Source organism: Macaca fascicularis, chromosome 1 (assembly GCF_037993035.2).
Source record: "Macaca fascicularis isolate 582-1 chromosome 1, T2T-MFA8v1.1".
NCBI classification, from domain to species: domain Eukaryota; kingdom Metazoa; phylum Chordata; class Mammalia; order Primates; family Cercopithecidae; genus Macaca; species Macaca fascicularis.
In genome coordinates this window covers 134,622,213-134,646,825 of record NC_088375.1, presented here as the reverse complement: position 1 = coordinate 134,646,825, position 24,613 = coordinate 134,622,213, and the positions used below count along the sequence as shown (strand labels likewise).

Below are 24,613 nucleotides of genomic sequence, written 5' to 3'. Positions count from 1 at the left end.
AATTCAACAACATCAGTCAACTGGATATAATGGATATCTGTAGACTATTTCAGCCAACAACAGAATACACATTCTTCTCAAGCTCACATGGAATGTTCACCAAGATAGACTACATTCTGGGCCATAAGATACAACTCAATAAATTTAAGAGAATAAATTTGTGGGATGCAGCAAAAGCAGTGCTTAAGGGGAAATTTACAGCATTAAACGCATATATAGTTACATAAACAAATCCCTCACTAAATTAAACTACAGGAATTCCTGTTAAACCCCAGATATTGTGCTGGGAGATACACACTTTAACCAGCCCTGCACCTAATGCCAGGAGCTGCTAAGTAAACAGCATAGGGTCCAACAGTACCATATACCCCACTATTTAGCAAACATGAAAGCTGGGGAGAATTCTTTTCATTTAAGGAGGAATGAAAGAAACAAATGAACCAACTGAGAACTTTTGAAAAATATCTACAACATAAAAGGAGCTTAAGATTTCTCCGTGGAGAAAATAATAATAATAATAATGGTTGATTATTATAGGAAACAGAATATTTAAGGAAATAACTGCAGCCAGGTACAGCAGTTCACACCTATAATCCCAACACTTTGGGAGACAAAGGCAGGAGAATTGCTTGAAGCCAGGAGTTTGAGACCAGCCTGGGCAACAAGGGAGACCCCGTCTCTCCAGAAATTAAAAAATAATAATAATAATAATCAGGCACAGTGGCATGCCTGTAGTCTCAGCTACTCAAGAGGCTGAGGTGGGAGGTGGGCTCCTTGAACCCAAGAGATCAAACCTGCAGTGAGCTATGATTGTGACACTGCACTCCAGCCTGGGGTTGGAGGGAGACAGAGAGAAAGGGAGGGAGGAACAGAGAGAGGGAGGAAAGGAAGAGAAGGAACATCACTATTTAATCGACTTCATCATTATTAAGAAGATTAAATGTAGTCATGTGCCACTTACCTAAAGAATGGTATAGTGAAAATAGTTACTTCAGTTTAACAAATATTTATTTGGCACTAACTTTCTGTCAGTGAAAATGGAAAAAAAAAAAAAAAAAAAAAACAAAAACTTGATATCCAGTCTCTGCTATGCACTAAACAGCTGAACAGCATCAACCAAGTCACTAAATCTGTTTCATCAGTTGGAAATACACCAAGTGAACCAGAAGAAATTCAAGGCCACCTTCAATTCTACTATTGTATGATTTTAGAAAAGCAAAGTGGAAAAGCATATTGGGAATTACTTGAGCAAGAAGTATAAGACAAAAAAGGGAAGTGACTAAGACACCACCACCCATCATCGATTAGGAAAATATAACAAGGTCAGAGAGGAACCTGTACAATGGCAACTTCTTTATCCTCTGTCAAATGCTGACTGTTCAAGGTAAAGTTCTATTTTCATTATAATAGCTAATTATGGTTTTCCAGTTAATGTTTTAAAGTACAACTATTTTTCAAACGGATACATTAATTCATTAGTCAACCTATACTAACAGATCACATAATTATGACAGAATAGGAGTTAATCATGGAAACATTTAACTTAAAATTATAGATTGTCAACAATGAGCTATTACATTATGAAATCATCCTTTAAGCACAGAAAGGACTCCTACCAATTATGTGTGATTTTCTTAAATTAATATTCACATTCTATTGTCTATACAAAATAGAAGATAAAACAAAAAAGATTTATTTTGTCCACCCAAGACAGAGATTTATTATTTTAGAAGACTAAAAGAGCAGTTATCCTGATTCTCTAAATAAAATATTCCCAAACGTGATGAGATTTATACAGTTTTCTTTCTTACCTGAAAGACAAGTGCTTAGTAAAAGGGTATGATGACTGCTTACACCATGTTCTACATATATCTCACATAAAGATAAAACCTCAAAGCAAGTATATTTTTTATTATGTAAATATAAAATTCTTGTACTTAGATGAAAATGTAATTATTATTTGATTCTGGGCCACAGGAGCAAATGATGTTAATCATGAGACTATATTTATTACAAAGTAAAAATTCAGACAAAACTAGAATTCAATCAAAAATATTTAGATGTAGGAAAGTCATTGGAAAAAGGAGTATGTGTTAACAAAAGACTTTTTAAAATAAATCGGTCATTAAACGTCTTAGTATTGTGCAACTCTAAGAACATGTGAGAATAAGAAAAAAGGAGGAAAACTATCTTTTAAAACCATGTCAGATGATTAAGCTAGCAAATAGTGAATCATGTCTAGTTATATTGCATTCAAGTTCTAGCTCTTGTTAGTCATTTATTTTAAATTAAAGCATCAAAGGAGTTCAAAAGTTGACATGCATACAAAAAAACTGTGGGAACTCAGCCCAGTTACACCCACCCTACATTACCTAAGATATGAGTGAAGCATGTACTGAGTCTTAATTAATGCATAGGTATGAAGCAGCAAGGAATTCTTAATTATGAAGAATGAGATGCAAAAAAGCAAAAACTTAGCCAAAATAATTCACTATAAAATATCTACATAATTTAGAAAAGGGTGTCTTTTTTTTTTTTTGCAATATATAGTGGTTTTAATTTTTGTTTACTACATCCAAAGTAAGAAATATTTTTACATTATAGCCCAACAAACATTTCATGAAACATTATTTACCTTTACTAGTTGTTATAGATGTATATGTTTCCTATTTCTTCCTTTTTTGTTTTATGCTGGTTACACCCTACTGCATTGTTTCACAATCTACCAATGGATCTTAACCTGCAATCTGATGAACATTACTTTATGGCATGCATAGACCATTAAGTTTCAGCCTTGAATCAAATTCTAAATTAGGAGTATCAAGAATTTTAGTAAAAAAGAAAAGTTCTCAGAATCAAAGGAACAAACAGGCTAAGCAACAGGGAAAATTTTTGGAGATAGGAGCTGGATTTATCAAAAGGAAAATGCCTTATTCTTACTTCATTCCACTTGTGAGTCTGGACAAAAAGTATAAATATGGCTCATATATCAGCATTCTCACAGTAATCTTCTGTATGATAAAGGTTGTTGTTTAACTACCCATAATATAAAAATGCAGCAATCCTTAAGTCACTTGGAAGCTCCTTTCAGAATTTCCATTGGTTGCAAATGTTTAAGGTAAATAGCCGCTTCCAACTAAATATTGTTTTCATTTTATTTTATTATGAGAATTACAATGGCATTATTTTCTTTTATTTTGGCACAAGTGCAATACATTTTAATTAATTTATGTCTTAAACATGCTTTTATTTCTAGGCTTTTGGCCTGAAAACAGAACCACCATTTATAATATTTGGAAACCAAAAAGTATATAGGACAGGTTTTAATCAACTTAGAAATATATTTTGCCAGGCTAAGGACAATGCCTGGGAGAGAAAAAAAAAAAAGAAAACACAGAATCACAGAAACAGTCTATTGTCTGTGCCTTTCTCCCAAGATGACTTTGAGGACTTCAACATCTAAAGGGGAAAAGTGGGCTGGAGGGGAAAGAGGAACTTGTCATTCACATGTTCCAAGACAAAATGAGCAGGTAGGGGAATAGTCAAGTATGTATTGGCTTATGCTCAGTAAGCTGGCACTTTACGTAAGATAAGGTAACTATCTTGTGGAGATATCTAACCTTTTATCTGTAGCTCTCTTCTTTGAAACAAAAGGAAAGGCAGTTGCTTGCATGACTCAGCTTTCAGCTTAATTTCTTCCTCTTGGCATAATGAACTGAGGTCAAGTTTTTGGTTTTCTTTCACATATTGCTTCTATTAGAAAATGAAATTGAAATTCCAAACTGAGTGAGAAACTAATCTGGTGTTGCAGGAAGCCAGGGACCCCAAATGCAGGGACCAGCTGGGGCCATGGCAGAGGAACATAAATTGTGAAGATTTCATTTTAATATGGATATTTATCAGTTCCCAAATAATACTTTTATAATTTCTTACACCTGTCTTTAATCTCTTAATCCTGTTATCTTCATAAACTGAGGATGTACGTCACCTCAGGACCACTGTGATAATTGTGTTAACTGTACAAATTGATTGTAAAACACGTGTGTTTGAGCAATATGAAATCAGTGCATCTTGAAAAAGAACAGAATAACAATGATTTTTATGGAACAAGGGAAGACAACCATAAGGTCTGACTGCCTGTGGAGTCAGGCAAAAAGAGCCAGATTTTTCTTCTTGCAGAGAGCCTATAAACGGAAGTGCAAGTAGGGAAAATATAGCTAAATTCTTATCCTAGCAAGGAATATTAATATTAATACCCTGGGAAAGGAATACATTCCTGGGGGAAGGTCTATAAACGGCCACTCTGGGAATACCTGTTTTATGTGGTTGAGATAAGGACTGAGATACGCCCTGGTCTCCTGCAGTACCCTCAGGCTTACTAGGGTGGGGAAAAACTCCACCCTGGTAAATCTGTGGTCAGACCAGTTCTCTGCTCTTGAACCCTGTTTTCTGTTGTTTAAGATGTTTATCAAGACAATAGGTGCACTGCTGAACATAGATCCTTATCAGCAGTTCTGCTTTTGCCTTTTGTCCTGTTCTCTCAGAAGCATGTGATCTTTGTTAGACCCTTATTAGTAGTTCTGCTTTTTGCCCTTTGAAGCATGTGATCTTTGTACCTACTCCCTGTTCTTACATCCCCTCCCATTTTGAAACCCTTAATGAAAACTTGCTGGTTTTGAGACTCAGGTGGGCATCACGGTCCTACAGATAGGTGATGTCACCCCCCGCAGCCCAGCTGTAAAATTCCTCTCTTTATACTGTCCCTCTTTATTTCTCAGCTGGCCAACACTTATGGAAAATATAAAGAACCTATGTTGAAATATTGGGGGTGGGTTCCCCCAATAATCTGGGGACAGTGTAAATTTGTTAGCTCAGCATTTCATCTAGGATTTGGGGCAAACCTGGTGAGCTTAGCACTGTCACCAAAAACCTAGACTGAGGATAGAGGTGGAAATAGGTGTTCACCTGTTGAGTTGCAGAATTAGGTAGGAAGACTTTTAGAAAAATAGGTAAAACCACAGAAGGATAAGGAGATTGATAGAGTCAGCAAGTTAAGACTAAGCACAAGATATATACAGACAGCAATAAAACTTTTGGGACAAAGGGAAAGAAAAGGATTGTAGTTTTATCGTAGAGTTGAAGGAAAGGAGACATAGAAAAAGAGGAAAAGAAATGAACACTTGGTGATGACCTGGCAGTTAGAGACCACGTCTGATGGAATCTTTATAAGCAGCAGATTTCTCTTCATATTAGAGATGAGGAAACTGAGGTTAAGGAATATACCCTAAATCACGCATACTTAGGATTTGAACCAAAATCTAACTGCAATAGCCATGTTCTTTTCACTCTTCATCACTGTTCCCTGTTTAGAGAGAAGGTGAAAAGTAAACAGGTCCAGCAAGGATCCATGTTTCACAGGGACAAACAATGTGAGTGGGGAGCTATTGGGACAAAGGTTGAAATCTAAGTTCACCTACCTAATTCAGAATGTTAAATCTGCTTTATAAGAGACTGAATAGCAATGTAGAGATTTATTTCACAGAACTAAAGCTCCAGAAAGAATGAATGTAAAGATCCATAGATGCCTGAAAACATAAGTTGTGAATAAGTGGTAATTGCCACTATTTATAACATCACTATTAACTTTCCATCTCCTCAATATGTACTAATTTTTTCTGAAAACTACTGGGCTTAGATAAACTGAGATTTTTGCATGTTTCTTGCATCTGTATTTGATTTGTTCAAACGTAAAATATTTCAGAAAATATGCTCCTTTTCTTTCTAGTAATTTAATTTTACCTACATAGAAAACTTCTACACCAAAAACTAAGATGACTTTGATAGCTGAATCTCAAATTATAGGGAAATTGAAAAATAGGTCAAGTATTTCCACTTCCCCAGATAAAAATGTTTCAGACTCCATTTTCACAGAAGGAAGTGAAGAAAAAATGATTTTTTTTAATTAACAATCAGCGTTATGACATTTTCAGAGAAGGTTCTAAAAGACAAAGGGCATAAAAGTGGCACATTCAATACCAGTTTAAGATCTGTCAGATCTGACAACTTAAGATGGTAGGAAATACTTCTTTTCTTTTTTCTTTTTGTTTTTTTTTGGGGGGGGACAGAGTCTCACTCTGTCACCCAGGCTGCAGTACCATGGTGTGATCTCAGATCACTGCAACCTCTGCCTCCCAGGTTCAAGCAATTCTCCTGCCTCAGCCTCCCAAGTAGCTGGGATTAATTACAGGCACCTGCCACCATGCCCGGCTAATTTTTGTATTTTTAGTAGAGACGGGGTTTCACCATGTTGGCCAGGCTGGTCTTGAACTCCTGACCTCAGGTGATACACCTGCCTTGGCCTCCCAAAGTGCTGGGATTATAGGAATGAGCCACCATGCCTGGTCAGTAGGAAAGACTTCTGAAAAATATTTTAGAGTTTGAGTGAAAGTAAGACAAAGTAAGGGGAAAGGAAGAAAAAAACACTTGAAAAAAAAGTAATTTGAAACTCTACAATCTAATCCTAGTTTCTCTAATCACAGCACCATCAGCAAGTAATCTTTCAATTTTCTTTTTAATTTTGTTTTGGGGGGATGGGGGGAGGGTCTCATCTCACTCTGGCACCCAGGATAGAGAGCAGTGGTGCGATCTCTCAGCTCACTACAACCTCCACGTATCAGATTCAAGCAATCCTCCCACCTCACCCTCCCGAGTAGCTGGGACCACAGGTGCATACCACCATGCCCAGCTAATTTTTAAATTTTTTTGTAGAGACAGGGTCTCACTATGTCACCCAGGCTGGTCTTGATCTCCTGAGCTCAAGCAATCCTCCCGCTCGGCCTCCCAAAGTCTTAGGATTACAGACGTAAGCCACCTCACCTGACCAATTTTTCCATTTTCTTTATTAATTTTCTGGAAACATGATTGGAAACAAATATCTTATTACATGATATACAGGTTTCATTTGAATCACTCCATGTAGCCCTCACAATAATTCTTTCCTTAAAATAAAATTCAGAGCTAAGTGGAATGGCCCCTTCTCTAAAGACCCAAAACTAAGAGATAAAACAATAGCAAATACTATTAACCTATAATTTAATAATGTTATTATTTATTAAGTGCCTGCTCTATTCCAGTCATTACAGTCCTGCTTTACATGTATGAATGCTAATCCTTGGAAGAAACATACAAGGGTTTTTGTTGTTGTTGTTGTTGTTGTTGTTTTTTACTGGTATGGAAACTGAAGCTCACAGAGCTTATAAAAATAAATAGTGCCTATGATCACACTGGGACAGAAATTTTAAAACTGCATTTCATTATAGTAATTCAGAGGTATGGAAGAAATAATAGTAGAAGAGCTAACAATTACTAAGGGCTTACAACATATTAGACATCATGTCAAGGACTTAGTATGCATTCCTCACAACAACCTAGGGAGCTATGGGAGGTATTATTGTCCCCATATGTAAAATAGGAGTTACAGAAAATGAGAGGTGAAAAGTATGGCCTCTGGCCTACTTTGTGAGGTTTTGATCACCAAACTATCCATAGCTTCAAATCAGACCCTTAAGGCTGACATGGTAAGTAAATAAGGCATTATGGAGAAAGAGGGATTCTGAATAAGCATGATTTGAATTGGAGCAATGGGAGAATCAAAGGTAGAAAGAAAAAAGTGAGAATGGACTTCTGGGGGGACTGCTCTCTCCGCAGAAACTCCATAAGCGTCAGTTTTTCCTAATAAAGTTTATCACGTTTTTCTGCCACATTTTTTGGAGGCAGTAAGGAAGTCTAACTAGAACAGAAATCAAATGTCAGAAATAGTCATTGTAAAAATATTTTAATGAAGTCTGGTTCCTCTTTTATGTCTCTTTCATGAAGATATCCTTCTCCAAGACTTTTTCACTCGGCTTTTTTTTGTCTTTTTTTTTCTTTTTTTTTCTTTTTTCTCTTTTTTGCCCTATTTCTCTGTAGGATCATCACTTCCACAGCCTCAATTATAACCTCTAGGATAGTATTTCTTAAATCTTTCAATTGCTCCACCCCACAGCTCTACAATGCTGTGACACAGATTTCCAACTGGATATGGACTTCTGTTTAGATGACGAAAAACTTAATTTGTCTGAAGTGGAATTCGTTTTTTCCTCCAGACTAGTTCTTGAACCTCACTTTCCTAATCTGATGGTGGTCTGTCAACACATTTCTCATCAGCAGGATTTCAAACCCTGAACTCTCAGGATTGGATTCCAAACACTCTTTTGGTCCCCAACTTGCACCCAAGCTCTGCAGATTCTACCTCCACCAATTCTGCACTCTACCTATCCCTCTTGCAACTCTCTTCTACTTTCCATTCTATTACATTTGTCTACTGTTTTCCTTTCTGCCACCACCTCCAAGCATGAAGACTTCCTTACCTTCACCCAGATTAATAAAACACTTTCAATTGGTCTCCCTGTTTCTGTATCTCCTTAACACAGGATTATTTTCCTAAGGTACAATTCTCATATCTCTCCTCTCCCCACAAAACACTCGGTGGCTTCCCAAGAATTATTAGATTAAGGAGCAAAGGCACTCGACACTTAACGTTTTATACTTTTCTGCACAACCCAAATTTCAAGGACTTTTTTTCCCTATACTGTAATAACAATGTGCCGTCTGCTATTCCAGAAATAAGCTTCTCTTGTTTCTCCTGAAGTTTTGCCTTCTAAATGGGACCCCTATTTTTCCGCTAAATGGGACATTTATTTTTACATGGACAGGAATTTGGCCAAATAAAAATAAAGGTTACACTGAAAAATAAGATACAAAAATCTCTGTACACTATGCCAAACTAGGTAGAATTGTGTATTCCCCATTATTTCACATAATACGCAAAAGAGTAATAATATCTGATATAAGCAAGGATGTGAAGAAACGAGCACTCTCATACACAGGGACAATGGTAAACTGTCACATTTTTAGATGTTAACAATATCTTAGTAAATTAAAAATGTTTATGCTCTGACCTGAAAATTTCATTTCTAGAAATGTATCTTACAGGCTGGGCGCCGTGGCTGCCGCCTGTAATCCCAGCGCTTTGGGAAGCCGAGGCGGGGGCGGATCACCTAAGGTTGGAAGTTCGAGACCAGCCTGACCAATGTGGAGAATCCCCATCTCTACTAAATATACAAAAGTAGCCGGGCTTGGGGGTGCATACCTGTAATCCCAGCTACTCAAGAGGCTGAGGCAGGAGAATCGCTTGAACCCAGGAGGCGGAGGATGAGGTGAGCCAAGATGGCACCATTGCACCCCAGCCTAGGCAACAAGAGTGAAATGCTGTCTCAAAAAAAAAAAAAAAAGAAATGCATCTTACAGGAAAACCCATTCAGTTATGCAAGGATAATTTCCAGTAGCAAAAATGTTGGATAATTTAAGTGGTTACAAAAATAAACTATACTATACCCAAATTATATAACACTTGCTAACCATTAACAAGAATGAAATAGAGTAAAAAGATAACAAATACATCAGCTAATAATTATTGAGTGCATTCTAGGAGGTAGGCATTGTTTTAAGTACTTTTCAAGTATCATTTCACAAAAATCCCAAGACGTGAATCTGCATGTTCTTAAGAAGATACATGCTCGTGCTCCACTGAGGAATCAAAACAAGAAAACTGCAAAATGATATGGAATGTACCAAAATATACATAACTTAAAAGGAAAAGAAAAAAAAAACCTTTATACATGCTTCCGATTGTTCTCAACAGTGTTTACTGCTTAGGATGGTATGTGTTTTCAGGATGGGAAGAGGAGTGGACTTCCTTTCTTTAATCCACTTTATAATGTGCATTTTTTTAAAGGATGTAGTGTTTTATAATTTTAAATAACACTACAAAGTATGTATATGTAAAGACCGTACAGAAACTGATGTGAAGGTGGTTAGATTTTTTCTTTTTTCTATTTTCAAACGTTCTATGTTATTTTTACTATTTTTGTTTGTTTTGATAAAGAAGACCTTTACTCCTCTTTCAAGATCCATTTAAAATGCCATCAACTACTGTCCTATGATACAATGAAGTGTATGGACTTTGAAATATCACAGACTTAGGTTTGAATCTGTCCATTGATGTAATCCAGTAGGAACCACCATAGTGACCCTGGACAAATTATTTAACCTTACTGAGTCTTAGTTTTCTCACTTGTTAGAGACAATGCCACCAATATCAACGGCTTGCATGAGGATTAAATAAAATACTATCTCCAAAATATCTAGCACAATGACCACCATTAACAAAGTCTCCCGTATAAAATTGTCTTCCTTTCTTGGAATCTTGCCTAATTCCACCAACCTAAAATAACCGTTCACCCCAAAAGCGTTAGTTTTTCCTAATAAATTTTATCATGTTTTTCTGCCACGTTGGGTGACTTGTCTTGTGGTAAACCTCTGGATATCAGTAAAGATGTCCTACACATTGATCTCTATTCATTCTGACTAGCAGACAACCTTCAAAACAGTACTCATACAATGTGATTGTTACGTGAATTTTGAGAAAATCTGACATTAAAAAAGCAGACAGGTGTGAAACAGAGAGTACACTTCACCAAAAAAATCAACATGCTGGCTAACTAAATGAAGAATTAAAACTCACTTCTCCAACCTAACAAAACCATCTTTTAAAAGGTCTTTGTTTTCAATAAGCTGATAGATCAAATTAAGCCCCCCACTTCAGTTCTATCCCAGTATAATACTCAAATCTTACCACTTTTTTAAAAACACAGAAGTGGCTGGGCGCGGTGGCTCACGCCTGTAATCCCAGCACTTTGGCAGGCCGAGGCGGGAGGATGACTTGACCTTGGGAGTTCAAAACCAGACTGACCAACATGGAGAAACCCCCTCTCTACTAAAAATACAAAATTAGCCGGGTGTGGAGGCGCCTGCCTGTAATCCCAGCTACTCAGGAGGCTGAGGCAGGAGAATTGCTTGAACCAGGGAGGCAGAGGTTGCAGTGAGCCGAAATCCCGCCGTTACACTCCAGCCTGGGCAACAAGATCAACACTCCGTCTAAAAAATAAATAAATAAATAGGGCGGGCGCGGTGGCTCACATCTGTAATCCCAGCACTTTGGGAGGCCGAGCCGGGCGGATCACGAGATCAGGAGATTGAGACCATCCTGGCTAACACAGTGAAGCCCCGTCTCTACTAAAAATACAAAAAATTAGCCCGGCGTGGTGGCGGGCGCCTGTAATCCCAGCTACTCGGGAAACTGAGGCAGAAGAATGGCGTGAACCCGGGAGGCGGAGCTTGCAGTGAGCCGAGATCGCGCCACTGCACTCCAGCCTGGGCGACAGAGCGAGACTCCGTCTCAAAAATAAACAAACAAATAAATAAAATTAAAATGCAGAAGCAAATGAAAATATCTGAACTGAAAAGTTTAGCTATATTAAGAAATATTCCTAATAACACATTTACAATTTGAAAAATCCCCTTTCCCCTTTAGGGCAGCAAGACAAGCACACACAAACGTTTAATTGCAGCCATAACTCCTTGCCACCCTGGAGTCTTTCTGAAATTTTAACGACGCTCCAGGGTTAGGGAGTTGGGGGGTAAGGGGACTAAAAGTTCTAGGTAAAAAGACACTTTAAAAACCAAATAAGGCTCTGAGTATCCCTGATATAGGTAACCATGCCATTAGCTTTAAATATGAAACAGAGTTCCCATAGTTTTAAATTTGAAATTAAAAACACAAAACTCCTACAAGAATAAAGTCGATGATTTTCAGGATCCCAAACACTTCTCTACTTATAAACACCCATTTCTTGGAATTAAAGCTTGTTAGTCAAAGTCACGGGACATAATAACCTAACTCGTTAGTGAACACTCATTAGCTCAATTCAAGCTCCAGAACATAGTTTGGGAATAGAGCACCCGTTCTGCCTGGCCGACTGCCCTGGTCAGCACAGGCGCTAGCTCTCCAGTCTGTAGCTAAGCTGGATTTGATTTTTAACGCTTTGCAAAGAGCTCTGAATTTAAGGAAAAAGACGTGACACTCACCTTGAGAAGCGAAGGCAGCCTAACCAACTTCCGGTTTTGTTACAACTTGTATCACATTTCAGCAGCTGGGTGGAGCCAGTTAAGCCGTAAGCCAAAAGGGAACCTTTCCCAAACTAAGCTACAGAACTTGATTTGCAAGACCAGTGCTAGTTTTAGGACTCCATTTCTGAGAATTTAGAATACTGTTTTACACAAAGGGACACTATTTGCCAACCAGTACTTATTTAGCCACAAAATTATAATTTTTGTCTTTCATTGCAAAACTATACCTGTCCTATAATAGTGCTAAGCAAAAGCAAATTAACTTTTAAAAAGTGGGGAAAGATCAGATTGCATAGAACTGAAACCTTTCTGAAGTGTGAATGATATAATGCAAAATAAATCTTTTATTTTGCAAACCCTGAAATTTAGGAGTTTTGTTTTGTTTCTTTTTAAGCCTTTAATCTGTTTCACAAGACTCTTTTGCAAAAGAAAAATTTTAGGGCTAGGAAAAGACAATGGAATTGAATTTTTTTAAATCTTTTTTTTATTTTGTTTTTTGTTTTTCTGTTTTTTACTTTGTTTCTTCTCTTTAATGTAATTGAAATTTTTTTTTTTTTTTTTGAGACGGAGTCTCGCTCTGTAGCCCAGGCTGGAGTGCAGTGGCCGGATCTCAGCTCACTGCAAGCTCCGCCTCCCGGGTTCACGCCATTCTCCGGCCTCAGACTCCCGAGTAGCTGGGACTACAGGCGCCCGCCACCTCGCCCGGCTTTTTTTTGTATTTCTTAGTAGAGACGGGGTTTCACCGTGTTAGCCAGGATGGTCTCGATCTCCTGACCTCGTGATCCGCCCATCTCGGCCTCCCAAAGTGCTGGGATTACAGGCTTGAGCCACCGCGCCCGGCCAATGTAATTGAAAATATTAAACATTCCATTTCAGACCTTGAGTGACATTGTAATTGCCCAGTGGGTTCACCTTGCCCGCTGTCTAGACAGAGTTGATTTATCAAGATAGGGGAATTGTAATGGAGAAAGAGTAATTCACGCGGAGCTGGCTGTGCAGGAGACCGGAATCTTTTGTTTTGTTTGTTTGTTTGTTTTGTTTGAGATGGAGTCTCCGTCTGTCGCCCAGGCTGGAGTGCGGTGGCGTGATCTCAGTTCACTGCAGCCTCCCCCTCCCGGGTTCAAACGATTCTCCTACCTCAGCCTCCCGAGTAGCTGGGACTACAGTCGCCCGTCACCACGCCCAGCTAATTTTTGTATTTTAGCAGAGACGGGGTTTCACCATGTTGACCAGGCTAGTTTTGAACTCCTGACCTTAAGTGATCCACCTGCCTCAGCCTCCCAAAGTGCTGAGATTACAGACATGAGCCATGGCGCCCAGGCCAGAGTTTTATTATTACTCAACATAGTCTCCTCAGGATTGGGAGATCAGAATTTTTAAAGATAATTTAGCGGGTAGGGGCTTGGGAAGTGGGAGTGCTGATTGGTCAGGTTGGAGATGGAATCACGGGGGGTCGAAGTCAGGTTTTCTTGCTGTCTTCTGTTCCTGGGTGGGATGGCAGAATGGGTGAGCCCGATTACCGGTCTGGGTGGTATCAGCTGATCCACCGAGTCCAGGGTCTGCAAAATATCTCAAGCACTGATCTTAGGTTTTCCAATAGTGATGTTATCCCCAGGAGCAATTAGGGGAGGTTTAGACTCTTGGAGCTAGAGGCTGCATGACCCCTAAACCACAATTTCTAATGTTGTAGCTAATTTGTTGGTCCTGCAAAAGCAGACTGGTCCCCAGGCAAGAAGGGGGTCCATTCAGGAAAGGGCTATTACCAATTTTGTTTCAGAGTCAAAACATGAACTGGATTCCATCCCAAAATTAGTTTGGCCTATGCCCAGAAATGAACAAGGACAGCTTAAAGATTAGAAGCAAGATGGAGTCAGTTAGGTCTGATCTCATTTATTGTCATAATTTCCTCAGTTATAAACTTTTTGCAAAGGCACTTTCAACACATGCAGACTGGAAGATAGATTATGACCCATGCCTTGACCTGTGAGTGCTGGTTATCAATCAACACCAGTAAATTCTTGAAACCATTTTTAAAGAGAGAACAGAGAAAGCAACACCATCACATTACTCTTTCTCTTAAAGAACTAGTCACAATTAACAAAAGCCCCTCTCTACAGGATTTTAAAGAGAGGCTTTAAATAAAGATGACCCAGAGTTGGTTTGCTATCCTAAAGCTGCTGGGAACATGAATAGTTTTAAACTAAGTCAGCTGATCTTCAGTTCTTCAAAGCCTCAAGTGGTGAAATAGCCTTCTGCAGATAACAGACCCTTTCCAGGAACTGTCCCCATTGCATGCCAAAAGTATGATATGTCTATAAAACAAGAACTCTTCGACTGTATTGTCAGAATCCTACATCCTAAAGCGCTCTTGTGGTAAGACATAGTGGGAAGAAATGAATGGAGAGAGAAGCTACCTCTGTCTAAAACAACCAAGCTCAGTGGCTCACACCTGTAATCCCAACACTTTGGGAGGCCGAGTGGGGTGGATCACAAGACTAGGAGTTCAAGACCAGCCTGGCCAAGATGATGAAAACCTGTCTGTACTAAAAATACAAAAATTCGCTGGATGTGGTGGCACATACCTGTAATCCCAGCTACTCAGGAGGCTGAGGCAGGAGAATTGCTTGAACCCAGGTGGCAGAGGTTGCAGTGAGCAGAGATCACACCACTGCACTCCAGCCTGGCCAATAGAGCAAGACTCCATCTCAATCAATCAATAGATAAATAAATAAAACACCACCCTTTCTAAGCCTACCATTTCTCTCCATGTCCCCAGCTATAATTCCACCTTATCATTCCCTTCCAGATCACCTCTACCAGACTCTTCATCAACTCGTCAGTTGTCACAAAGGAGACCAATTTTATTAAAATCAGTTTAGTGGAGCTTAAATCCTAGGAAGTTAAAGCTACCCTACTGGTTACCACTCTCACGCCTCTATATCAGCAGTTCTCAAACTTTTCTTATTTCAGGGTTCCTTCACAACTTTCAAAGATTACTATGTACATCAGAGATGTTTCTTTGTGTGGGTGATATCTATGAATATTTTTTGTATTAAAAATTAACAGAAAAAGTTAAATATTCATAAATTTGTTTTTAAGTGACAATAATAGTTACATGTTAACACAGTATCTTTTCTGTTGCTTATATGATTGTTTTTCAACAATAAAAAATTTAATGAAAATGTATAGCACTTGACTAGTCTAAAAAAAGAAAAGAAAAATTATCATTGTTTAAACTGTTACAAATCTCTTTAATGTGTGGCTTAATAGAAGACAGTAGGATTCTCATATCTGGCTCTGCATTCAATCTTTTGTGACATAATGTAACACCTCAGGTAGCCACTGGAAAACTCCACTGTATATTCATGAGAAAATGAGAATGAAGAAGGCAAATAAAGTATAGCAAGAACAATAATTATCATTTATTGAACACCCATTTTAACCAAAGCACATATAGTATCCTATCTATTATGAACATCCTACAGCTGAGAATGTTAAGGACCTGCGTGGCTAAGTAAATTGCTGAAAATTAGACAGAGAAGTGGTAGACAGGATCCTAAGTCAGAACCACTGTCTCCACTGAGCGCCACTGCCAAGTCTGAATGAGGTCTGATGGACTAAACTTAGGAACTTCCCTTCCCTATTATACTCAGCATTTCAAACAAGTTTACATTCAAAGAGAACATCTCCAGTTGATTAGACACAGCCTCAACTCAATACATCCAAAACCCACCATCTAAAATAAACTCATTCTCACTTGGCCTTTAATTATGTTCATCTCACCCAAACAGCCAAATTCACCCCCTCTTCTCCATCTCCACTGCCACTATTCTGTTTTCTGTCCTGGACTGTAGTCTCAACTGAACTACCGTCATTATCTACTAAGTGCTTCCAGTTTCTCATAAACCTAATTAGCTATCCCACATAATATGGGATAACTAATCTTTCTTTTTTTTTTTTTTTTTTGAGACAGAGTCTCACCCTGTCACCCAGGCTAGAGTGCAATGGCACAATCTCAGCTCACTGCAACCTCCACTTCCTTGGCTCAAGCAATTCTCCTGCCTCAGCCTCCTGAGTAGCTGGGATTACAGGTGCGCACCACCACATCCAATAATTTTTGTATTTTTAGTACAGACTGGGTTTCACCGTGTTGGCCAGGCTGGTCTCAAACTCCTGACATCAGGTGATCTGCCCACATCAGCCTCCCAAAGTGCTGGGATTACAGGCATGAACCACTGTGCCCTGCCTGGGAGAGCTAATCTTTCTCAAGTATAACTCACATCTTGTAATTCCTATGCTCAAAAAAATCTTTATTTACCTACTTATTACTTATTACTGCATAAATGAATGTCCAGATTCCACAGACAGACACTGTGCCAAACCTCTATCGATTCCAGTGGGGATGGCAGCAGGTTCAAGAGGGTGACAAAGAGACCCAGAGCCAGAAAATGAGATATGGGGTTTTACTGGGGGCTTACACACAGGGGAGAATTCAGTGGCAGTAAGCTGGAAAGGATAACTCCATGGACCAGTGGCAGCAGGATGGACAGGACAGCGGCTACAGGCTGGACAGAAGAACCTCAACCAATTGCAAAAAGCATGCAGTTTATATGGCATTTTCACTTAGCACCTTCCCCTAACAACTTCCACCTGCCAATCTTCATTCAGCCCAAAACTTGGGGCCTCAATCCCCTGGACGGCCTGTGTTCCACAGGATGGACATGGGGCACAGATGTTCCTCATAGACAGGGAACAAATCTGCAGGTTTGCCACTCTCAGATTCCCTAGCTCGGAACTCTGAATGCACATTCAGGTGAGTCTGCGATACGGGGTCATTCTCAGGGTACGCTTAAGTTACTGCTATCAGGTTGCATTTACCAAATAACAGAGGGCCAAATGAAATAATTTCTGTAAAGCACAGTGCTTGGCACAAAAATAACTATTTGATAAATAGAAGTCAATAGCAAAAAAGTTTTCATGGTGGCTTTTTAAATGAAATGTCCCTTCTTTGCAGTGCTATAAATAATACATTGTTCCAAAATTATCCATGGACTTCTGACCAAACTCTGGTCAGTAAATCCATGTTTTACTTTCTGACAACATAAAGCCATTCTCAACATTCAATTAGTGGTAGTAACATTCATCTTCATATTTTTCTTACCCACCAGTTCAAGGTCACCTTACATTATGCTTCTCTAAACACTACCCAATCCTTACTCAAAGTAATGTGACCTCCCTATAATAACAGATCTGAAGAATATCCGCCCCTTCATCCTCACCCCTAGCTACAGCTGTCTGTGTCTTCCAGAAAGAGCTAACCTTATTACTGAAACCCAGTTTTGAATAATCTGGATAGAACTAAACTCTTCAAAATTTTTTTTTTTTTTTTTTTTTTTTTTTTTTTTTTTTTGAGGCGGAGTCTCGCTCTGTCGCCCAGGCTGGAGTGCAGTGGCGCGATCTCGGCTCACTGCAAGCTCCGCCTCCCGGGTTCCCGCCATTCTCCTGCCTCAGCCTCCCGAGTAGCTGGGACTACAGGCGCCGCCACCACGCCCGGCTAATTTTTTTGTATTTTTAGTGGAGACGGGGTTTCATTGTGTTAGCCAGGATGGTCTCGATCTCCTGACCTCATGATCCGCCCGTCTCGGCCTCCCAAAGTGCTGGGATTACAGGCTTGAGCCACCGCGTCCGGCCAACTCTTCAAAATATTTTGTCCACCTAAAAAAAAAAAAAGACACTAGAGAAAATTGTCTCTAACTGTGTTGGGTTTACTCAAAAATAGAAATAAGGATTATATTCTGGAATGTATGAAATGGCAAGCCATCAGTGCCTTTGGCTTGGGAAGGGTAAGGGAAGCTATTATTAGCAAAAACGATTTACATAAACTGCTTAGAAACAGTTCATTGTTTCCAGAGGCAGAGTTATTGTCATTTCTTTGGTAGAGATGACATTACTGGGCAAGTGTTCTTCCAAGATCATCTTATCTGAATTCCTGCAGGCCTAAAGAATGCCTAACGATAAACTATCAAAGCAGGAGATGTATGAAGGACAGAAAGTGTTTTTAGAAAGTTCTTGGAAACAGTTCTTATCTCAGACATGTAAGCATGAACCTCCTTTTTGGGGGGCAGGCTTTCTGGTCCTATTTTGTCTGAGTATGACAAAAGTGATTTCACCCTGGTATCTGCAACTTTCACAATTTTCACCATTTTTTAAAAAATTATAAAGTCAGTTGGAGATTATCTGAAGTCATAAAAGTCTACTCCAATGCAAATACATAGAAGATAGCTCTTTGGTGGGATAGGATGTGGCCTTCCATTTATTATTTTCAAGTGAGATATTTCTGGCCTGGTATGGTGGTTCATGCCTGTAATCCCAGCACTTTGGGAGGCGGAGGCAAGCAGGTCACTTGAGGTCAAGAGTTCAAGACAAGCCTGGCCAACGTGGTGAAATCTCGTCTCTACTAAAAATACAAAAATTAGCCGGGCATGGTGGGGGTTGCCTGTAATCCCAGCTACTTGGAAGGCTGAGGCAGGAGAATCGCTTGAACCCAGGAGGTGGAGGTTGCAATGAGCAGAGATTGAGCCACGCACTCCAGCCTGGGTGACAGAGGGAGACTTTAACTCAAAAAGAGAGAGAGAGAGAGAAAGAGAGAGAGAGAGAGAGAGAGAGATGTCTTTGTTCTAAGAGACTGTCCTTTGCATTACTGTCCTTTGCATTACAGAATATATAAGCATCCCTAATCCTAGCTATGAAATCCCAAAAGCCCTCTTCTTCCCCATAGTGATAATAAAAAAATAAAAGGGCAACAACACATTTCCAAAGTTGTGACCAGAAGCAAGAATAATGCCTCATTCCACTCTGTAAGGCTTTGATTAGATAGATGACTCTGGGTCCTAATGGAACAAAGCATTTTGCTTTCGAAGAAAATAAATGCCAAGATAGAAAATAACTAGAACACTATCTCTTCCTAGTGAAGAATAGTGCAGCTTCTTCAAGTTGACACAAAACTTCAAAAGAAGCTTGACTTAAAATAAGTCTAAAAAGGCAGAGGTATGTAGTGAAAAGAGCATTAGATCATTCTGGAGAAATCACTTATCGTCTCTATTTTTGTTACCAGAACAGTAAAGATGAGGAGTTACAACCAGAACTGTGTATTCTCTAAGTTCCCATCCAAATTCTGAATGCAGGTTTCCCATGGACAAGAAGAGAGAGAAAATAAGTCAGACTTTCTGGGCGGGTGTGGTGACCCGTACCTGTAGTCCCAGCTGTTCCAAGGGGCTGAGGCGGAGGAATCACTTGAGCCCAGGAGATTGCACCACTGCACTCCAACCTGGGTGACACAGCAAGATTCTGTCTTAAAAAAAAAAAAAAAAAAAAAAAGATTGAGAAAGATTGAGAGGCACTACATTCAATATATATTTTGTCAAGCACCTACTATATGGCAGATCCTGTGCTAGGCCCTACTTGTATAAAGTGGTTCCACATCTACACTAATATAGTGTGATTTCCTAGGTGGGTAATATATGAATAGATGATTGAGAGACTGATAATTACCTAATAGATAAATAACCTGATAAATACACAGTTCTCTTTGCTTTCCAGATATCTGACCTGAGCATACTCTTTGTCCAATATCCAAGAGTGTATGTTTTATGAAGGTGAGTTCATTTTGTACTTGCATAAGCACACATACTCTCACAGCTTCAACTATCATGTTGATATTAATAAACACCCAATATATAATTACAACACTTACCTTTTATATATTAGTAAATGCAAGTACTGTTTTCCTAATGGCTTTCGAGGCAGTTGAACATCTCTCCATTCAAAAACTGAATTCACTATATTTTCTCTTCTCTCAACATGTGCGGTAGATTGAATGATGGCCCCCAGAAAGATATCCACATCTAAATCTCTGGAACCTATGAATGTTACCTAATAGCAAAAAAGGACTTTGCAGATATTCTTAAATTAGGACCTTGAGATTAAAAAATTATTCTGGATTATCCAGGTGGGCCCTAAATGCAATCACAAGTGCCCTTAAGAAAGAAAGGCAGAGGGAGATTACACATGGTTGCAGTTTATGATAATCATCATTAAGAATAGGCGGCCAGGTGCGGTGCCTCATGCCTGTAATCCCAGCACTTTGGGAGGCCCAGGAGGGTGGATCACCTTAGGTTGGGAGTTTGAGACCAACCTGACCAACATGGAAAAACCCTACCTCTACTAAAAATACAAAATTAGCCTGGTCTGGTGGTGGGTGCCTGTAATCCCAGCTACTCTGGAGGCTGAGGCAGGAGAATCACTTGAAGCCTGGAGGCGGAGGTTGCAGTGAGCCTAGATCGCGCCATTGCACTCCAGCCTGGGTAACAAGAGCAAGATTCTGTCTCAAAAAAAAAAAAAAAAAAAAAAAACTGGAAGAGGCAAGAAAAAATTCTGAAAATTCTGCCCTAGAGTCTCTGGAGGAGTATGTTTTCACTGACACGTTAACTGTGGCCCAGTGATACTGTCTGTGAACTTCTGGCCTCCAGAAGTGTGAGAATTTAGTTTCTGTTGTATTAGCCACCAAGTTTATACCAATTTGTTACAGCAGTCTCAGGAAACTAGTAACTTCTCTTTCTAATTTCTCCTTGTTTATCAATCAGTGGTACCCATTCTTTTCAACACTCAAACTAAAACTAGAAATAATTTTCCATTTTTTATCCTTTTCATAGCTTATAGCTCTGAGTTTTTCGGCCAGGAGCCACAGCCCATTTATCAGTGGATTGTAAAATCTTTAATGAGTATACCCAAAAGAATTGAAAGCACAGTCTCAAAGAAAGATTTGTACACCCATGTTCATAGCAGCATTATTCACAATAGCTAAAACATGAAGGCAACCCAAGCGTCTAATAGAAAAATAAGTAAAATATAGTAAATATATACAATGAAACATTAGCCTTAAAAAAGAAATTCTGACATATGCTACATGAATGAGCCTTAAAGATAGTCACAGAAAGACAAATACTGTATGACTCCACTTACATAATGTTGTTAGAGGAGTTGTTAGAGGAGTCGAAATCATAAAGTAGAACAGTGGTTTCCTGAGGCTGGGGGGACAGAGAAATAGGGAATTGTTGTTTAACGGATAGTTTCAGTTTTACAAGATGAAAAGTGTTCTGGAAATGGATGGTGGTGATGATTACACAATATCATGAATGTGCTGAATATCACTGAATTATACACTTAAAAAATGGTTAGGATGGTAAATGTTATTTTACCACAATTTTAAAAAATCTTTAGTGAATCACCACCAAAAACATTTTAGTAAAATAGAAAAGAAAATGTCAGAGTGTGTTATATATGATAAGGGTAAATAAACTTTTTCTAATTGTATCTGTGAGTAGGTATGTCCTGATTTATGAAATAAACTGGATGACAGCCCAAAATCTTGAAACAAACTGCTTTTAATATCTCATCAAGTCAATTATCAATCCATTTCTTCTTTCTCAATACTCACACGCAAGTGTTTTCCCCACTTATTGATTTTAAGCAGGGCGATGTGGTGCTGTGGAATCAGATGACCCAGGATTTGAAGATAAACTCCATCCCTAACTTTGTGACCTGGGGGTCTCTGAATCTGTTTCGTCAGAGTAAAATGAATATCATGTTACTCTCCTCATAATGCTGCTGTGAGGATTAATTGAGATAATAAATGTAAAGTGCTTAGTTCAATGCCTGCAGATAAAAATTGTTCGAGAAAAGATATGCACTATAATTATCTATGCTCTAAATCTTTAGACTATAGCGGTAACTTTCTAACTAAACTAACTTCATCTCTCATCACTCCCATCAACCATGTCCACAATGGCCCAACCTCAGTTTAATCTTCCTAAAAGACTGCTTTTATCAATAATGTACTGTGATTTATCATGGTTTGTACAGTGATATCTGTACTCTGTCTGGCATTCAAAGCACTCCACAGTCACACTTTGAGCATTCTTACTGCATTTCCAGCTGGTACAGCTAACTCAGTCTATTAAACACTCATTTTCATCTTTTCCCCTTTGCTCATGCTGTTCCCTTATCTCCTTTCTTTTCTTTTTTTCAACTATCCAGACACTGTTGAGAATCTCCTTTCTTTCCACCTATTTAATACCAAACATTCGTCAAGGTTTAGCAAAAAAGTCACAATTTATCTATGGAATTTTCTGGCAATTTAAACTAATACTAGTTCTGCCATCTAAAAAATGACTTCATGCTTTCTGAAATCAAATTAACTCAGGCTGAAATCCCAGCTCTCCTCAATAATAGCTGGTTGACTTCAGGCAAGTTTCTTAACCCCCTAATTTTACTTTATTCACTTGTATAAAAAAGATGATACATAAGTGGGGTTGTTGTGATTATCTCATGACAGAATATTTCATCACACTAGCACTGGAGTGACCTCAAAGACTTGCTCATAACACAATCTTTAATGTCTTAAACACAATCTTTAATGTCTTATATCAAAGTGAGAAAATACACATTACATGAGTTGCCATTCCCACACTCGAGCAGCCATCATTGATTACTTGCAATACTCTTTATTACTGACCCTAGACATGGTGTCAGAACTCTTCTCAATCCACCAAACAGTCAGTAACAATGGATGAAAATTCAGCCACTCTAAGCAATCACTGGGGCAGTCACTCTGTCATTACTTTCAACTTCCCTTTTTAGAAACTGGAAAAATAGATGCTAAATAGAAGGCCTTACCTTAATTTAAGTGGCAGAAACATAGAAAGCTCCTTCTTTTATTTTTTACCTCTCTTCAAATTCTATTTGAATGTCAGTTCATTTTAAAGCCAGATTTACTGACTATAATGAAAGGACGGCAGACATGTTTTATCCTCTTTAATTATGTAATTTTCTTTTGTGGCATTTTAATTAAGTACGAGACAATATTAATGCTTTGTGATTATGTGCCACAGAGATGGTAACACTGGTCAAAGTAAAAATATTAAAAGGTTGACTCAACTCTGCCAAATAATAAAATCTCTGTCAATTACCTATAGACATAACATAAAATCAAAAGTTGTGATAATGATTAGTGGCTTTTACTATTTCCCATCAGTTAGGGTCATACTACATTCAAATTTCTATCATTTCTCTTATTTAATCTATAAAGCAAATAAGAAATAAAAGTCAAGGAAAAGAGTAAAATAGCTCTTAGATCTATTCAGTAATAATCTAATTTTTTTATTTACCAAATTTTAACAATAAAAAGGTACCATTTACTATAGAATTTTTGCTTTAGCAGCTCTTGAGCTACGTGACTTATTTAAATGTCATTTATTTACAGCATGGCTCAAGTGCCAATCTGTTAAGTGACAACCGTTAATATATACAAAAGTAAAGTAGTCTCAATACTGAAAGAAACTGTACTCTCACAAGCAGATTGAGAATAGATTTAATGATTGAGTAAAAAGTCAGTTTATTTTTTTTTTCTATTTTGTTTTCTTTTATTTATTTATTTATTTTTATTTACTTATTTATTTTTGAGTTAGAGTTTTGCTCTTGTTGCACAGGCTGGAATGCAATGGCGTGATCTCAGCTCACTGCAACATCCGCCTTCTGTGTTCAAACAATTCTCCTGCCTCAGCCTCTCGAGTCACTGGGATTACAGGCACCTGCTACCATGCCCAGCTAATTTTTGTTATTTTTAGTAGAGACAGGGTTCGCCATGTTGGCCAGACTGGTCTCAAACTCCTGACCTCAGGTGACCACCCGCCTCTGCCTCCCAAAGTGCTGGGATTACAGGCATGAGCCACTGTGCCCAGCCAAAAGTCAGTTTACTATGCACAAAATATTATATAGTCAGGGTAACGTTTATCATGAAAGCTGGTCGCTTATCTAACCATTTTTTTCAAGAATCCTTTTTCTCCACTGGGTAAACTTTCAAAGTTGTAGGATTTAAACTTTAACAAATATAAAGCATAAAGATAAATAAGACAAGGTCCACCTTTCAGGAGCTCCTAGTTTAGCAGGACAGACAGAAATCTAATTAAATCATCAGTGTAAATGGTGTGCCACTTTCTGTGGAAGATTGTATAAGAACATATGGAAGCTGAGAAAGCAATTCCCAGATGCTTGCATGAGTCTGCACAGAGAAGAAAACACAAGATGGGTGTCTCCTAGCAGACTAGCAGGACAAGGGCATCCTAGACAGGAAAAATGAGACAAGAAACACCAGTTATTTCACAGAGGTATAAACAGCATCATGCATTTTGGGAATGGGAAATAATCCTAGAATATGAGTGAATCACAGGGAACATGAGTCCTACCCTTCAGCACACCAGAGGAAGCAGAAGTTTGTCTTACCCTATAGTGTCCCAAAGTTGAATGTAGGACTAAAAGTCTTTAAAATTTCCATGAAAACTGACAGCAGATACCAAACATGGTATCCTGACAAGGCAACAATATCAAAACAAAAAGAGCAAATCTAAATTTGGTCATTAATCAAAGCAACCATTGGGAAGACATGCATGGAAATAAGTGGCCAAAATAAGGAACCCTGAGAACCAAG

General features: G+C 38.6%; 1 protein-coding gene across 6 annotated transcripts in view; it reads right to left on the bottom strand.

The window, feature by feature from the left end:
• The window catches only part of FRRS1 (ferric chelate reductase 1), a 68,123-nt gene extending 48,122 nt beyond the window's left edge, over positions 1-20,001 (bottom strand). For 3 of the 6 annotated variants that reach the window (XR_012417317.1, XM_015432315.4, XM_074000877.1), the window contains exon 1: positions 12,028-12,059. The gene's annotated coding sequence lies outside the window, so the exon portion shown is untranslated. Of the gene's footprint in view, positions 1-9,190; positions 9,313-10,735; positions 11,040-12,027; positions 12,060-19,319; positions 19,421-19,822 lie in introns of those variants that run through there. The other 3 variants (XM_015432318.4, XM_065549148.2, XM_065549156.2) reach the window with 3 other exon arrangements.
• Positions 20,002-24,613: the final 4,612 nt, after the last annotated feature.